Raw genomic sequence first — 17,869 nt, 5'->3', positions numbered from 1 at the left:
TTTTATAGAGGCTTAAATACTGATTTGAGCAGTGAAAGAATACCTTTTAAAAAGATCATATGGATGATCTGTAAGTTAATTCTAATAAAATGTACTGTAGAAAAAAGACACGGACTGTACATCAAACGTTGCTCTAATGCCACTAGGCAAAATTTTACAAAACTGAACATGAGGTTCTTAATTTAATATTCTTTTCAGACTGTATGAAGCCCACTACCAAGTCACGGCGATCCTCTGTGCTGCCCCTAACCTTTTTATAGCCTTAAAGGTGCGCCAACCACCGCTACACTGAGAATTCACCAACAGGGTGAGTGACCTGCTGCCTCACAGCACCCATGCTGCAAGGCTGAGTCCCCAGGACTCCAGACCGCACCGCCCCGTAGGCACAAAACCACAGCAACAATGGCCGCAACACAGCACCAACAGGAAAGGAGTAAAAAACTCCCCTTCCTCAAGCTCTGACTTTGACCTGAGAGCGAAAATAGGCTGGACCACTCTTACAGTCTCCTGCTACATTAGTTGTTTTTTTTTATAGAGGCTTAAATAGTGATTTGGAGGGTGAAAGACTACCTTTAAAAATATCCAATAATTTGGATGACCTGTAGGTTAATTCCTCCACATTATAATGACTCTTAATTAAAATAAACATATGTCACCCAAGTGACATAACTTCTGGCTGAGAGTTTACATATTTTGGGCACTGCCCTTATTAATGGACCAAGAGTGCTGCATAAATTAAAAAAAATAAATAAATGTATACTTGACCACTCCCCTCCCAACTCATCCCAGACTGGCACTACTCCTCTGCTTTGTGTTCCGCTGCAGGTTCCAGTTCTAAAACTGTAATGTGACCAGTGCAGCCAGTAAGTTTTAATTTATGCAGTATGGTGGTTTTCCAGTAGTTGACAACTCCTTTTAACTGATTGTGTTTCTCATTTTTTGAGGTGCTCATTTTTTAAAAGATGCTTAGCAGACCACCTGATATAATATAATATTATGGGTGTCACTAATAGACTTTAAAGCGCACCTGTCAGCAGGATCGTGCTCAGTAAACTACATACACTGTCAGGTGGGCGCCGTTACACTGATTAATATGATGCCTTGGTTGATGAAATGCATCCTGTGGTTCTTATGTAATCTTTACCTGCAGTTTGGAGCATATAATGATATGCTCGTGCTCCGGGGCGGCCTGTGGAGTGGACTCTATCTGGTGCTCTGCTTACATATTCGTCTGTATGCTCTTATGACAGCTCATTGTGCCTTAAGTGACCTGCCTGCTATTTTACATAACGCACTATTGTGCGGTTAGGGAAAAAAATGTTTCCTCCAGCAAAATGGTGCACGCGCAGTATCCTCTATTGCTTGCCGATACATGCTACTGTGCAAGCTGCGGTGCCATTTTGTTAGAAGAAAAAAAAAATTGGTGGCAGCAAAGTGGCGCTGCCGGCGGCGCTTGCACAGTAGCATCTATTGGCAAGCGATAGATAAATTTGGCTGAAGCAAAATGGCGCTGCTGCTGAAAATAAAAAATAAAGATTACACAAGAACCGCAGGACGGATTTAATCAACCCAGGTATCATTTTAATCAGTGTAACTGCGCCAACCTGACGCTGCCTGTAGTTTACTTGGCAAAATCCTGGTGATCGGCTCGCTTTAAGCCATGATTGTGCATTACGTGTATGCATATGCATTGCGCTCCCTAGTAGTCTCATCTGTGTGCAAGTAAATTATTAAGCAGTCAGTCTCTTGAAAGTTAGTATTTTGCACCTGTTAGAGCTGTTCTGCATGCTGCTGTAAACTGGTGTTTGACTTTCCTTTTGTAGCAGTAAATATGGGCTTTTATGTAATTTTTAGGAAACATGTTTATTTTTTCTACCACTGCAGCCTCCACCTGATGTGTCACATTCTGTACTTTGTATTGTATGCACATTTCCATGCAGCCCCTTTTATCACCTTCATCCTCATAATGCATTTTATTAATCAATTTTTCTTGTAGAAATCACATGATGTATTGGTTAAGCATCACATGGGCAGATAGAGGCACTACCATCTTTGACTGTTGGGGCAACAATGTGATTATCATTTCCTCTATCAATCTTTTTAAATAAATTTAGTAAATCTACAATCACAGCTGTGATCTTCCACATTATAACTGTGCCAGAAGCTGTGTAATCATTATCAATATCTGTGATAGGAATTTCTGTTCCCTTCTGTGGAGAACTTCTGGGGTACAGCTCATGCAATTTCACAACACAGTTATTTCTGGCAATTTTAGATGGTACTTACCTGCTTTAATGTTGTCTGAGGCTGAGTTCACACGATGCGTTTTTAATGCGTTTCCGCAGCGTTTTTGCAGCTGCGTAAATGTGGCACCCCAGGGGTCTGGTTTCCACAGTAATAGCAATATTATGTCTGAGAGCAGGTGGGAGGTCTCTTGGTCAGGAATCCTATGCATGCCACACCTCCTGCCCAGTCCTGGGAGGGGAAGAACTTCCCCTATATAAAACTGGGGCTGAGGCAGGGTTAGGGAGTTAAGAAGAGCAGAAGCAGCTATAGGAAAGAGAGATCAGGAGCTCTGGGGAAGTCGTGCTAAAAGGAATCAGGGGCTGGCAGCTGTAGAGCTCGCCCTGATTGAAGAGTTACCACCGGACCCGGAGTCCGAGGCTGTGGGGACTAATCCTTACCCAGCAGCAGAAACCGACCGGCAGGGGATTTCAGGTCCTCTGGCCAAGAAACCCGAAGGCACGGTCACACGCGTGGGACCAGCACCGCCGTCGTGGAGCGGAAGCCACTAGAAGGCCCCGAGTCACCGGCCATACGGGTGAGCACCACACGGTACACTCAGGGACGTGGGCTACTTTTACCCGCCTCTAGCAAGGTAGCCAGAAGAGTACAATTAGTTGGGGAGGCCTACAACTCCGCCTGGCCAGGGGAAATCCCATCTGCTCAAAGACTGACCAGGCCCCGATCGCTAGCCAGTACTCCGGGAGGGTCTATCTTTATCACCAGTAAAGACCCTGAACTACACCGCATCGTCTCTGAGTGGTTCCTGCTACCCCCATCATCCACGTCGGCTGCCCTGAGGCCATACCCCTCCCGTTGGGGGTTATCCCATCCACGCTGCACAATCCTTCCACCGGCCTCAGCGGTCTGCCCTGCAGCGGCAGCTCCATAGCTGCATTCAACGGGTGGCGTAGTCGTCCAACATCTACTGCTAATACTCAGCCACACAGTTTGACTCCCTGGGCACGGACCGGGTCACCGCCACGAGACTACTACCCCCAACAGGCCCGGCTCCGGGTAGTCCCCGCGTGCGCAACGCTACACCAAGTAGGCCCAGGGGCGCGTCATAAACGTCGCGGAAACGCATTAAAAACGCATGGTAGAAGGGAAGCAATGTTCCCCAATTGAAATCCGCATGTGCTGTGCCCATGATGCGGATTTTTCCACAGCGTAAACGCTGCGCTCAAAAATCCGCAGCATGTCAATTAATTTTGCGTAAACACGTCGTTTTCGCCGCCATTGACTTGCATTAGAACGTGCCAATACCGCAAGACTGCATTTGTACTTGCGTTATTTGCGCTTTCTAATATGCAGATGGTACCCGGGTGTAGAGGAGAGGAGAGTCTCATCCACACCCAGGTACCATTAAAAAAATCTGTAAAAAAAAAGAATAAAATATAAATGTCTACTTACCTTCTGTCGGCCCTCGCTGCGCTCCTACTTGCTTCCCGACACTTTGCAGTGAGTTGAAGGACCTGCGCTGACGTCAGTCATGTGACGGGTCACGTGACGCTGACGTCGGCAGGTCTTTCAATTCAATGTTGCCGGCAAGGGAGAACGGAATGTAAAGCAGGACACCGGGGGCCATCGGAGGGTAAGTATACATTTATTTTTTATTTTTACCATTCTCTCGGGTCACACTATATAAATCCATGCAGTTTGCATGGATTTATATAGTGTGACCTAGTTGTCACAAGCACTTTCCAAGTGATGCTAAAATCGCCTGGAAAGCGCTTGTCAATCTGCATGTGGAAACGCATGTGAATCCGCATGTATTCCGCAGGAAAAACGCATGCACAATCCGCATGCGTTTTTTCTGCCAGGGAGATGCAGAAATGATGCAGAAATTTTCTGCTTCATTTCTGCATTGTGTGCACATACCCTGAAGGTATTTCCCAAGTGGTTCACCAAGGGATCACAATACCTATGGGAAAGTAATCTATGAATTTTCAGATTGAGGGTATGTGTAAATGAAGCAGAAATGAAGCAGAAAATTTCTGCATCATTTCTGCATCTCCCTGGCAGAAAAAAACGCATGCAGATTGTACATGCGGATTGTACATGCGTTTTTCCTCTGGAATACATGCGTTTCCACATGCGTTTCCGCATGTGGATTGACGAGCGCTTTCCAGGCGATTTTAGCATCACTTGGAAAGTGCTTGACAACTTGGTCACACTATATAAATCCATGCAAACAGCATGGATTTATATAGTGTGAAGGTATAAGAATGTTTAAAAAAAAAAAAAAAAAAAAAAAAAAAAAAAAAAAATAAAGCTATACTTACCCTCCGATGGCCCGGCGTGTGCTGCCGCGTTCGTTCCTGGCTTGTTCCTGGCTGCCGGGATATTGCGCTGAAGGGCCTGCAGTCACATGACACTGACATCACCGAAGGTCCTTTAGTCTTGGCACGCGAGCACAGGGAAGGAGACCGGGGGCCGTCAGAAGGTGAATATATCTTTATTTTTTATTTTATTCTTGTTTTACAGCTTTTTTTAATGGTACCTGGGTGTGGGGGAGAGTCTCATCTTCTCCACACTCGGGTACCATCCGCACATTAGAACGCGCCAATAACGCAAGTACAAATGCAGTCTTGCGGAATTGGCGCGTTCTAATGCAAATCAATGGCAGCGAAAACGCCGCGTTTACGCAAAATTAATTGACATGCTGCGGATTTTTGAGCGCAGCGTTTACGCTGCGGAAAAATCCGCATCATGGGCGCACAGCACATTCGGATTTCAATTGGGGAACATTGCTGCCCTTCTACCATGCGTTTTTAATGCGTTTCCGCAGCTGCAAAAGTGCTGCGGAAACGCATTAAAAACGCATCGTGTGAACTCAGCCTGAAATAAAAAACTAAAGAAGGCAATATTAGCCTTTTTAGGCCATGTTCACACATTGTGTTTTTTCAGCTTTTTTTTCCTGCAGCAAAACCTGATCTCTTGGCAGGAAAGAAGCTGCATCAAAAATGCGTTTTTTGGTGCGTTTTTCAGGATCCCAAAGTTCAGCTTTGCTTCCACCACAGAAGCATTAACACAGGACACCAATGCAAGACATATATGAAACCATATTAACCAGAATTTCAAATGTAACCTTGGGGGGAGGTGAATTGTTCAGGAATAGTTTAACTAAGACACTGGTACTGCATTGAGTTTGTAGGACACTACAAGTGCTTCTCACTAAATTAGAATATCATCAAAATATAAATTTATGAACCAATGATAAATTTAGAAGGGTTTGGAGCGGATGGATTCTGTTCCTGGACTCCCCTGATTTTCATATCTTGTTCTAATAGTTTCAACAGATACCTGTGATTGTGTTCATATTAGTCACACAGGCAGAAGGACCCCCCTTCCACCTCGACCCTTTGCCTTTTTTTTTTTTTGCCTTCTTCTCTTTTGTCCATTCTTTTCTTTTTTCTTCTTATACTGTCTTTTCGGATAGCATTTTCCTTAACATATATGATTCTCTTATAGGCTGCTACCTTACAAATATTATATTGTTCAATATACTACCATTTGAATTATTTGAAATAAGTGACCCCATTTGAACTTTGCACATTTTTATATAATTCTATTTTGTTATATTTTCTTCAAAATTGAATACAATATATTTTTCTTGATTTGCAAAATGTAAAATGATTAATAATCAATGTTTAATAAAACATTGAATATAAAATATTTATTTATTTCAATTCTTCAATTCAAAAAGTGAAGCTCATATTATATAGAGTCATTAAAAACAGAGTGATCTATTTCAAGTGTTTATTTCTGTTAATGTTGATGATTATGGCTTACAGCCAATGAAAACACAAAAGTCATTCTCAGTAAATTAGAATAATTAACAAAAAACACCTGCAAAGGCTTCCGATTCGTTTAAAAACGTCTCTTAGTCTGTTTCAATAGGCTCCACAATCATGGGGAAGATGGCTGACTTGACAGATGTCCAGAAGGCAGTCATTGACACATTCCAGAAGGAGGGTAAGCCACAAAAGGTCATTGCTAATGAAGCTGGCTGTTCACACAGTGCTGTATCCAAGCATATTAATAGAAAGTTGAGCGGAAGGAAAAAGTGTGGTGGAAAAAGGTGCACAAGCAACCAGGATAACCGCAGCCTTGAAAGGATTGTTAAGAAAAGGCCATTCAAAAATTTGGGTGAGATTCACAAGGAGTGGGCTGCTGCTGGAGTCATTGCTTCAAGAGTCACCACACACAGACGTATCCAGGACATGGGCTACAAGTGTCACATTCCTTGTGTCAAGCCACTCATGACCAATAGACAACGGCAGAAGCGTCTTACCGGGGCCAAGGAGAAAAAGACCTGCACTGATGCTCAGTTGTCCAATGTGTTGTTTTCAGATGAAAGTAAATTTTGCATTTCATTTGGAAATCAAGGTCCCAGAGTCTTGAGGAAGAGTGGAGAGGCCACAATCCAAGCTGCTTGAGGTCTAGTGTGAAGTTTCCACAATCAGTGATGGTTTGGGGAGCCATGTCATCTGCTGGTGTAGGAACACTGTGTTTTATCAAGACCAAAGTCAGCGCAGCCGTCTACCAGGAAATTTTAGAGCACTTCATGCTTCCCTCTGCCAACAAGCTTTTTGGAGATGGAAATTTCATTCTCCAGCAGGACTTGGCACCTGTTCAAACTGCCAAAAGTACTAATACCTGGTTTAAAAACAACAGTATCACTGTGCTTGATTGACCAGCAAACTCGCCTGACCTAAAACCCCATAGAGAATCTATGGGGTATAGTCAAGAGGAAGATGAGTCACCAGACCCAACAATGCATAAACACTTGAAATGGATCACTCTGTAATGACTCTATATAATATGAGTTACACTTTTTGTATTGAAGAACTGAAATTAACTTTTTGATGATATTCTAATTTGGTGACAAGCACTTGTATTTACTTTCACACTATGGTGTGCCATTCAGTTGCTCAGGGCATTGTTCAATTTCACACCTCTCTGGGCCACAGGTATTGTTCAATCTCACACGAAGCTCAGCCAATGTTTTATGCTTTCATACATCACTAATGTAATTAAACTCTCCTAATACAAACTACCATCTCCCTGACCAAGACAAGATGGTAAAATCACAAAAATAGTTGTTTCCCATACTGTCTTGCTTGCTTTTTTCAGTAAAAATGCACTAAAACCTGATGGCTATGTTCACACTAGGCTATTTTTAGCGTTTTTCACTACCCATTACCTCCTCTGGGTGAAAAAATGCTAAAAGTGACATGCTCTATTTTGCAAAAAACATGCAAAGCACAAAATCCTGATTTAAAAAAACAACCCAAAAAAAACAAAACCCAAGATGTGTGCATGATCTTTTTGGAATCTCATAGACTTTGCTGGTACTGTAAAACGCCGCTGTAAATTTGCTTAAAAAAAGATAAAAAAAAACGCTCAAATAAACAAGATTTGTGACCATAGCCTTATATGCAGTGAGGGACTAGTGATGAGATTAATTTTAAAATATAACCTTTTCAATTTTCTAAACAATTTATACTATGTACACTCATATCTTTAGCAATGTTTTTTCAGGCTTTTGCAGCATCTATATCACATGTTTCCTGAAAGTTCTTCTAGGCATGGTTCTCCAATCTTTATTCAAAAGGGGAAATTAGTCGGATACTAAGCTTTTTGTGCCTTCCCTTATTCAGGAAGGGTACCTTTTGAATTCCAAGCTTACAATCATCTCTCCCTGATTGATATACCTTTTGCAAATTTGCTCAAGGGAATGTACTAACACTAGGGTTTACTACTTCTCCCTGCACTGTATATATTTACTTAAAGGGGTATTCTCAAGTTTTTAAATTGCTTTACATAGTTGGATAGCATGAAAGATAAGTAAGTGTGACATTGACTTGCTTTTTGCTTTCTGCTGTTCTCCTGCATTGAGATCTTTAATCTTACGTGGAGTACAGCTGGTTCCCATGGAGCTCAGCCACTAGTGCCTGCCCAGACCATGGCCAAAAGAGTTCTCAGTAGTTACATTCCAGGAGAGGAGCTAATTCTTTCTTCAACATATAGGTTTCTACATAGCAGTTATCTTCTCACCTCCTTTGCTTTCCCTCTCAGGTTCCGAAAAGGTGCTGTTATAAATCTTGCAAAATCGCCAGCCCCTACCATGTGCAGCTCTCCTAATCAGTGATCTCACTGTCCTGAGCAGTGTGCTTGTTCAAATGCAGTTATCTCTGAGTAAACATAGTGATAGCAGTGTCAACTCAAACACTGATAGGTGAATGGACCAGAACTGTCACTCAAGGAGGAGAGCCAGTGTTATCAGAAACCAAGAAGTAAAAAGACCACTTGAGAATACCACTTCTAATGTTCTTAATAAGACATAATCAATACAACTATTTTTGTTTAGTGTGTATATTTGTCTATAGTTGTGACTGCGCCTAAGCCAGCAGTGCTTTTAAAGCAGTATTTCCCAACCTGTGCATAAGTATATACGACCACAAAATGAACACTGACCTTGCACCAAACATCTTAAATAATAATAAAAAAAAGACCTGGGGCAAATCCTCTTAATAAACAACCAGACCCACCCCACCCATGTATACCACTCTCCCGTATATAGACCCCACATACACTGCTCAAAAAAATAAATAAAAGGAACACTCAAATAACACATCCTGGATCTGAATGAATGAAATATTCTCATTGAATACTTTGTTCTGTACAAATTTGAATGTGCTGACAACAAAATCACACAAAAATCATCAATAGAAATCAAATTTATTAACCAATGGAGGCCTGGATTTGGAGTCACCCCCAAAATTAGTGGAAAAACACACTACAGGCTGATCCAACTTTGATGTAATGTCCTTAAAACAAGTCAAAATGAGACTCCTTATTGTGTGTGGCCTCCACGTGCCTGTATGACCTCCCTACAACGCCTGGGCATGCTCCTGATGAGGTTACGGATGGTCTCCTGTGGGATCTCCTTCCAGACCTGGACTAAAACATCCACCAACTCCTGGACAGACTGTGGTGGATGGAGCGAGACATGATGTCCCAGATGTGCTCAATCGGATTCAGGTCTGGGGAACGGGCGGTCCAGTCATAGCTTCAATGACTTCATTTTGCAGGAACTGCTCACACACTCCAGCCACATGAGGTCTGGCATTGTCCTGCATTAGGAGGAACCCAGGGCCACCCGCACCAGCATATGGTCTCACAAGGGGTCTGAAGATCTCATCTCGGTACCTAATGGCAGACAGGCCCTCCAAAGAAATGCCACCCCATACCATTACTGACCACTGCCAAACCGGTCATGTTTCAGGCAGCAGATCGCTCTCCATGGCGTCTCCAGACTCTGTCACGTCTGTCACATGTGCTCAGTGTGAACCAGCTTTCATCTGTGAAGAGCACAGGGCGCCAGTGGCGATTTTGCCAATCCTGTGGCAAATGCCAAGCATCCTGCACAGTGTTGGGCTGTGAGCACAACCCCCATCTGTGGACATCGGGCCCTCATACCACCCTCTTGGATTCTGTTTCTAACGGTTTGTGCAGACACATGCACATTTGTGGCTTGCTGGAGGTCATTTTGCAGGGCTCTTGCAGTGCTCCTCCTGTTCCTCCTTGCACAAAGGCGGAGGTAGCGGTCCTGCTGCTGGATTGTTGCCCTCCTAAGGCCCCCTCCACGTCTCCTGGTGTACTGGCCTGTCTCCTGGTAGCGCCTCCAGCCTATGGACACTACATTGACAGATAAAGCAAACCTTCTTGCCACAGCTCACATTGATGTGCCATCCTGGATGAGCAACACTACCTGAGCAACTTCTGTGGGTTGCAGAGTCCGTCTCATGCGACCACAAGTGTGAAAGCACAACCAACATTCAAAAGTGACCAAAACATCAGCCAGAAAGCATTGGTACTGAGATGTGGTCTGTGGTCCCCACCTGCAGAACCACTCCTTTATTGAGGGTGTCTTGATAATTGCCAATAATTTCCATCTATTGTCTATTCCATTTGCACAACAGCATGTGAAATTGATTGTCAATCAGTGTTGGTTCCTAAGTGGACAGTTTGATTTCACAGAAGTTTGATTTACTTGGAGTTATATTCTGTTGTTTAAGTGTTCCCTTTATTTTTTTGAGCAGTGTATATACTGATACCAGAAGCCTGTGACATTCAGACATCCAAACTTCCCTGCAAAATTGCATCAAATTGACCTCCTGCCCTCCCAGTATAATTTTATTTGTAGACCCCATGCCTCCATGTCCCCAAGTATAGTAGGCCTCCTAGTAGTTATATCCATAGCCCTCTCATTATAATAGCCCTTCCCCCAATATAATATCCTCCCTTTGTGTAATCTTATATGTAGCCACACTTTGCTTATTCTCTCGCACAAGTCTGCACAGAGATATATATATATATATTTTTTTTACCATTAACGAAGCAATGAAGTAATGGGGCACGCATTATTTCTCAATTGGGACGTGTACTTCTTAACACTGTGGTGTAGCCCTTGGGTACGTGTACCGCAGATTGATACACAGTGCACTTAAATAGATAGTAATTGTCCAAAAATATGGTAAGGCTAGACAGGGCTATCTATCTTCATGTACATTTTGTTTTCTTTGTATGGGGCTAGATAAATCTTATTTTGGTCTAGGAGTCAGCTAAAAAAAAAAAAAGCCAGTAGCAGAACACCGCAAAACCTGGCTAGTGTCATTTATTATATAGTCACAATTGTAAAAAACAAAACATAAAAAACCTGTTTTATAAGTGGCTTCCCTAGAGGTCACAGCTGTGTTCCCCCTTTTGTAGTAAAAAATTGCGCCCCCTCCATTTCTGCAGGCACAGAAGCGCCTCTACTTCCCCAGCAGGCACGGCAGCAGATGGCCCACTCATGGTTTGCTGGTTGACCGCTTCCTGGGAGTCTCCCTGTCTATGACATACTTTCGGCATATTTCTTGCGCCTATTGTTAACAAATAATTTAAAAGCTACTTGGCATATTGAGGATTTTGTTTTTGATCCCTGTCCATGGCAGACATATTTTACTAGTACAGATAGTATAAAGTGGATGTTTGACATACCATGGGGTCAGATCGGAAGAGTTTAGTCACCACAGTTGTATCCCTCTAGAATGCATATTTTTGGTTTGATCGCACGGTAGGATCATGTGAAAGAGCAGCTGAGGTCTATTCTGCCTTTGTCCGCATGTAATTCACCCCAGTGTTTCTGGATTTTTAGTTGAATTCCCATTTATATACGATACTGGGTAACATTGTTTTGCTTTAAGGTACTTTGTACACATTTTATGTAACTAACTAAAGCTCCATCATTATTTAAAGAATCATTCTTATCAGTTGACAAGATCTCTGTTTGCTGTCAATCAGTAGAATTATCTCCTAGGGGCAAGGAGTCCCCATATTATTCGATGAGGTCATGCACATGTCCATTTTTTATTCCACCATTCTTTCTTTCCTCGGACCGAATAGGTCCATCCCATAATCGCATGGCATTCTGTCATTAGTGTTTAAGGGTCTGTGGAAAACATTGGACTGCACTCTAATGACATCCAATTGCATTCCAATTTTTCACGGACACATTGCATGTAGAAGATGCACATTTTGCCCACACTCTGCCCAGTTTGATTAGCATGCTCAGACCAATTTTCTCAGATGAGAGGAAATCCGTTGTGTGACCCTAGCCCAATGGCGTTTACCAAGAGGTGCGAGGTTCCTCGGACTCTGGAGGCATATCTTTAGCCTGCTATGTAGTATTACCCTGTGAGCCACACCCACTTGTAATAAAATGAGAGCAAAAACTGTTCACTTTGACCTGGTGACAAGTAATATTTAAAGGGGTTTTCCAGGATCAAGAATAATTAATTACTTGATAAATACCCTACCACTTCGACTCCGGTGCTTCCCATTCATTGTTTTACCTCTGCAGCAGTCACGTGCAGACTACAAACATGACCGCTGCAGGCAATCACTCAGTGGTCTCATAGTGTCTACCTCCACAGCACCAATAAAGCCAGTGATTGTCTATTGTAGACGGCATCTTACCACTGTTGGGAGTTAACCTGAGCATTGTAGCGACGTTGTTGGAGTGACAGGTTTGATCAGGTAAGTGATGGTGGTTTTGTATTTCATGGCATTTTAACCCCTTCACGACCTTGGGATTTTTCCATTTTTGAGTCTTAGTTTTTTGCTCCCCTTCTTCTCAGAGCCATAACTTTTTTTATTTTTCTGTCAATATGGCCCTGTAAGGGCTTGTATTTTGCAGGACGAGTTATACTTTTGAACTACTCCTCCAGCCCTGCTACGTGTAGCAGAATTGATAGCAGATCATCAATGACCACCACAGGGGCCTCATGCAGACCCCGGGTTGTCATGCCAACCCATCGCCGCCCCGCGATCATGTGACTAGCTCCGATGGTCATGTCTTATGACGTGCTTCCGGTAAGTGCGAGTTAAATGCCGCTGTCAGACATTGACCGCAGCATTTAACTAGTTAACAGCCGCGGATGGATCGCGATTCCACCAGCGGCAGTTAGGGGCACATGACAGCGGATCAGATCAGCTGTTATGTGCCAGAAAAGGTGCGGGCTCAGCGCCGGAGGCCGTATGGACGGTGACCTATGACCTGCCTATATGTCATAGGTCTTGAAGGGGTTAACCACATTTTCTTAACCTTAAACATTTTTCTAGAATTATGTTAAGATGTTTTGGCTTTGACACAGATTTTAGTAGAAATCTACTTCAAATCGAAGGACCGTCCACATCCCATGCTTGTAAAGTTGGGTTACAGAAATACATTCCCTGACTTCTTCCATTTTTTTTTCAGTGTTGTTTGTCTTCTTCATAGTATTTTTTTAGAGGGTGGGGGAGGATAACCGGCTTCTTTTCTGGCGTTTTACTATTCTTTTAGAGAACCTTTTGGGAGAAACTCCAGAAATACTATACCCAGAGCATGCTAGGTTTTGAAAAGAAAAAAACACCACTGACCCTCAAAGGGGCCAGTGTACATACTGTAAGTGTTTTGTCTTACATATAACCCTAAATAAGTCTTAGTTTGATAAGTTGTCCTCTTTGGCTCCTTTTCACGTAAACACAGCTGTGTCTTGACCTTCACCATAGTTAGGTGTATAGAAAGGAAGTATGCAGGGGAGGAAGCGGGGTCTATAATGATAAAAACTTGTGCTGACTTCTAAGACCATAGTGCTGTCTTTGCAGAGTCTGCTGTTTGCCATGTAATTCCTCCACATAAATCTTCGTCTGTTCTGCACATGGGTTTTTGGTTCCTTGGCTGATCATAATGATTTTTTGTGAAGACCGTAGATCAAGTCAAGGATAACCCAATCACCCTTTTTATGTCTCGAGACATAGTAACCTGTAATGTGTCTTTCACATAGAACCGCTGTAGTGCCAATGATTACACGTCACACCCAAAGCCAATTTTGTGTTCTCTCCTGTGAAGCAGTAAAAGATCTAAGTTTAGAATCCCTTGAAGAGGAAAGTACAATGCTCAAGATGTGTTTTATTTCAGTTTACCTCTACGGTGGTTTCAAGGTGTCCTAACTGCAGTGCGGATTTTCTGCCTAGCTTTAGGGTGGATTCACACGGACCGTGATTTTCCTCCCCTGACTAATCCTCAGTAGCCGTTTTGGCATTTCGGTGGCATATTTGCATTAAAATCAGCATGCAGATATTGTGGTGGATTTGGATGCTGTGCAGCTGGAAAGTTACTTTGTTACTGAGGTCTATGAAAGTCCACCTGAAGTGTGATCATGTATTGTAGGCTGTGACACTGCACGTAGTACTGCACAGGTGTAGGAACCCTGTCTGCCACTCACCACTATGGTTCTCCATATAACAGAGCTATTTCCACCTAAAAGTGTAGAATATCTCCATACTACCACTAGATTTATACAAAATCATCTGAAGAAAATCATATGCCTCTCTAAAACTCTGAGGTTGTACATGGCTGTGTGCATGATTACTTGAGTTTCTAAAATAAATAAAATATCAAATCAGCCTACAATTTCTGTTCAGTTTCTTATTTCTGATAATCTCCTATACATATCTATATTATATCATTTTTTTATGACTTTTTCAATATGATTGACTTCATTACATTCACAGAATCTCCGATCTGCTTTTGTTTTTCTGCATGGCTTCCTGTGAAGAAACCAGACATTATCTGGAGGAAGCAGTTGTATCCCAGAAGGGCCTTCTAGACTTTGTGTGGGTTATGTGCTCAGGACATGGTGAAAATGCCCAATAAATGGCTAACATCCTGCCCAACACAGCATGGTCCCAGAGCCCTAGATTGTACACCTTACCTTTCAGGGTCAGGTTTTTTAATATTTCAACAATGGACTCAAGTATTCTTCAGTATTTTGGAATGTGAATACACTTTCTTAAATGCTTATTTTTCCAGACGGACACCATTATAGCCACACCAGTGGTCCTGGTGCTGTTTGCATCCATTATTGAACAGATCTGACTTTTGTATGAATTTCATTTCTCTGTTCCTGGAACAGAACAGAGATAGGAAGCCTCAGTGTGAATAGAGCCTTAGCTGAGTAGAAAACCATTGCAGTTACTCTGGAGGTCCACACTCATCCAATGAAACAGTTCATGAGTGATCTTTTTCTTCAGCTATGTTAGCACTGGGTGTTATGATCCCCCAAATGCTCAGTCAGTTCTAGCAGTATACAGCAAATTTTCGAGGGGCCTATTCTAATGAAAGAGGGTCACCCTCTTAACTGTAGCACATTTCTAGTTTAATTACTACCTGATGTGTACACGTATGTCACATGTCAATTTCTCTTGTGGAGAAGCTAGTCTCCGCAAGAGAAATTCTACCAGTGCAATGTATAGGATGCAGTGAATCCGCGTGGTTCAATGAACACATGGGGATTCATCTGCATGCAGATCTTTGGACACTGCATAAAGTATACTGTGTTCAAAGCGCTGCCAATACCGACCGACTGCACATACCCTTAAGACACTTTAATGCTGCAGTATAACAGTACAGTGGGTACGGAAAGTATTCAGTCCCTTTTTAAATTTTTCACTCTGTTTTCATTGCAACAATTTGGTAAATTCTAAAAAGTTCAATTTTTTTTTCTCATTAAACTACTCTGCACCCCATCTTGACTGAAAAAAAAACAGAAATGTAGAAATGTTCGCAAATTTATTAAAAAAGAAAAACTGAAATATATGACATGGTCATAAGTATTCAGACCCTTTGCTCAGACACTCATATTTAAGTCACATGCTGTCCATTTCCTTGTGATCCTCCTTGAGATGGTTCTACTCCTTCATTGTAGTCCATCGGTGATTAATTAAACTGATAGGACTTGATTTGAAAAGGCACACACCTGTCTATATAAGACCTCACAGCTCACAGTGGATGTCAGACCAAATGAGAATCATGAGCTCAAAGGAACTGCCCAAGGAGCTCAGAGACAGAATTGTGGCAAGGCACAGATCTGGCCAAGGTTACAAAAGAATTTCTATTTAACTCAAGGTTCCTAAGAGCACAGTGGCCTCCATAATCCTTAAATCGTGAGCAATCGTGGGAGAAGAGACTGGGTGAGAGAGGTAAAGAAGAACCCCAAGATCACTGTGGCTGAGCTCCAGAGTTGGAGTGGGGAGATGGGAGAAAGTTCCACAAAGTCAACTATCACTGCAGCCCTCCACCAGTCGGCCCTTTATGCCAGAGTGGCCCAACGGAAGCCTCTCCTCAGTGCAAGACATATGAAAGCCCACATAGTTTGCTCAAAAACAAGGACTCCCAGACTATGAGAAATCAGATTCTCTGGTCTGATGAGACGAAGATAGAACTTTTTGGTGATAATTCTAAGCGTCTGTGGAGAAAACCAGGCACTGCTCATCACCTGCCCATTACAATCCCAACAGTCAAACATGGTGGTGGCAGCATCATGCTATGGGGTGTTTTTCAGCTGCAGGGACAGGACAACTGGTTGCAATTGAAGGTAACATGAATGCGGCCAAGTACAGCGATTTCCTGAATGAAAACTTCTTCCAGAGTGCTCTGGACCTCATACTGGCCGAAGGTTCACCTTCCAACAAGACAATGACCCTAAGCACACAGCTAAAATAACAAAGGAGTGGCTTCAGAACAACTCTGTGACCATTCTTGACTGGCCCAGCCAGAGCCCTGACCTAAACCCAATTGAGCATATCTGGAGAGACCTGAAAATGGCTGTCCACCAACGTTCACCATCCAAACTGACGGAACTGGAGTGGATCTGCAAGGAAGAATGGCAGAGGATCCCCAAATCCAGGAGTGAAAAACTTGTTGCATCATTCCCAAGAAGACTCATGGCTGTACTAGATCAAAAGGGTGCTTCTACTGAATACTGAGCAAAGGGTCTGAATACTTATGACCATGTGATATTTCAGTTTTTCTTTTTTAATAAATTTGCAAAAATTTCTACATTTTGTTTTTTTTCAGTCAAGATGGGGTGCAGAGTGTACATTAATGACAAAAAAATGACCTTTTTAGAATTTACCAAATGGCTGCAATGAAACTAAGAGTGAAAAATTTAAATGGGTCTGAATACTTTCTGTACCCACTGTATGTAGAACAAGTAATCAATCAGATTTAAATTCCCTATGGGTACTAAAAATAAAGTAAAAACATTTTTTAACAGTCCTTCCTAGTTTAAAGTTTTTCTTTTTTTTTTTCTCTTATTTTTAAAGTCCAACCTTATCAAAATCGAAAATTATTTACCTACCTGTACGGTAATAATCTTAATCCAAAATATTACACCTTGAAACACCGGCAGTCCCGTTTTTTTATTCACTGCACAATCAATGAACTTTTTGCTCACCACGCAAAAAATAAGCCCACATAAATTTCCATTGATTTTGAAAAGTGAAAAAATTACGCGTCTCAGAAAATGGTGATACAAGGCAAATTATGGTTTCATTTTTTTATCAGTTATACATGCGGAACAAAAAATTATTTATCACTAATTGTACTGATCCGGATAAACGTGTCACAGTTACTACATAATGAGTGCCATGAAAATGAGTTGCAGTTAGTAAAATACATGGTCATTCAAAAGTACAACTATTCCCTCAAAGAAACAAAACCAAAACCTCATATCGCTAGGTTGACAAAAAAATAAAAGTTATCGCTCTTGTAAGAAACGAATTTTGGAAATAAAATGGAAAATCACATGGTCTTGAAGGGGTTAAGGAAAGCCTGATCTGAATTGTTGGCTCTGCTTTGATTAAGATCCTCTGTGTAAAATATTGCTTGCAGTTCTAATGAACTGGATAACTATAAACATTAGTCATGAGTTGTGCCTTCTTTCATCTGCAAGAAATGGTGGGAAATTGCTGACGGTGCTATACCCAAGGTGTTTTGGTATTTTTATTTTGTCATTTAGGAAGATATTGACTAGAACTAAAAAGTGAAATATTATAATGTACATGGAGTAAAGCTTAGAAAAGCATTAAGAAACAATAGTATAACGGTCTCTCGGCACGCATTATTCCAATGACCTTCTATATGGCGTGGACAATGTAGCTGCATATTCCACATTTTATTATAGACCTTGCTGATGCCCTTACTTTCACT

The 17,869-nt window shown here is 42.0% G+C and overlaps 1 protein-coding gene across 1 annotated transcript in view; it reads left to right on the top strand.

Annotated features, from left to right (window-relative positions):
• STK10 (serine/threonine kinase 10) overlaps positions 1 to 17,869 on the top strand; it is a 126,519-nt gene that overhangs the window by 44,213 nt on the left and 64,437 nt on the right. The gene's annotated exons all lie outside the window — the stretch shown is intronic.

This window comes from Phyllobates terribilis, unplaced genomic scaffold (assembly GCF_046119375.1).
Source record: "Phyllobates terribilis strain yellow unplaced genomic scaffold, ASM4611937v1 Scaffold_11__3_contigs__length_659146591, whole genome shotgun sequence".
In the NCBI taxonomy this organism is placed as follows: domain Eukaryota; kingdom Metazoa; phylum Chordata; class Amphibia; order Anura; family Dendrobatidae; genus Phyllobates; species Phyllobates terribilis.
The sequence above is the reverse complement of the archived record's forward strand: the minus strand, read 5'-3'. Positions and strand labels throughout refer to the sequence as shown.